The 674-nt window shown below is 51.8% G+C and overlaps 1 protein-coding gene across 6 annotated transcripts in view; it reads left to right on the top strand.

Annotated features, from left to right (window-relative positions):
- Positions 1-674, top strand: part of MINK1 (misshapen-like kinase 1) — a 41,868-nt gene that overhangs the window by 31,497 nt on the left and 9,697 nt on the right. The gene's annotated exons all lie outside the window — the stretch shown is intronic.

The following is a 674-nucleotide window of genomic DNA, read 5'->3' as shown; positions in this document are numbered from 1 at the left end:
GAGGCTGAGGTGGGTGGATCACCTGAGGTCAGGAGTTTTTGAGACCAGTCTGGCCAACATGGTGAAACCCCATCTCTACTAATAATACAAAAATCAGCCGGGTGTGGTGGCGCGTGCCTGTAATCCCAGCTACTTGGGAGGCTGAGACAGGAGATTCACTTGAACCCGCGAGGCGGAGGTGAGCAGAGATCACACCACTGCACTCCAGCCTGGGTGACAGAGTGAGACTCCATCTCCAATACTACTACTACTACTAATAATCCCGCAGCATCCACACTGTCCACCTGCTACCCCCAAAGCAGGCCCTCTCATTGTTGAACAAAAAATAATTTGCAAGAAAACCTGCTACAGAAGAGCCTTGTGCAGTTTTGAAAATACAGGCCGGGCGCGATGGCTCACGCCTGTAATCCCAGCACTTTGGGAGGCCAAGGCGAGTGGATCATGAGGTCAGGAGTTCAAGACCAGCCTGTCTAATATGGTGAAACCCCATCTCTACTAAAAATACAAAAAATTAGCCGAATGTGGGTGGCGCACACGCCTGTAGTCCCAGCTACTCGGGAGGCTGAGGCAGGAGAATCACTTGAACCCGGGAGGCGGAGGTTGCTGTGAGCCAAGATCATGCCACTGCACTCCAGCCTGGGGAACAGAGCAAGACTCTGTCTCAAAAAATAAAT

This window comes from Mandrillus leucophaeus, unplaced genomic scaffold (genome assembly GCF_000951045.1).
Source record: "Mandrillus leucophaeus isolate KB7577 unplaced genomic scaffold, Mleu.le_1.0 Scaffold46, whole genome shotgun sequence".
Lineage (NCBI taxonomy): Eukaryota > Metazoa > Chordata > Mammalia > Primates > Cercopithecidae > Mandrillus > Mandrillus leucophaeus.
Note: the sequence above shows the minus strand (reverse complement) of the source record. Positions and strands in the feature narration are given on the sequence as shown.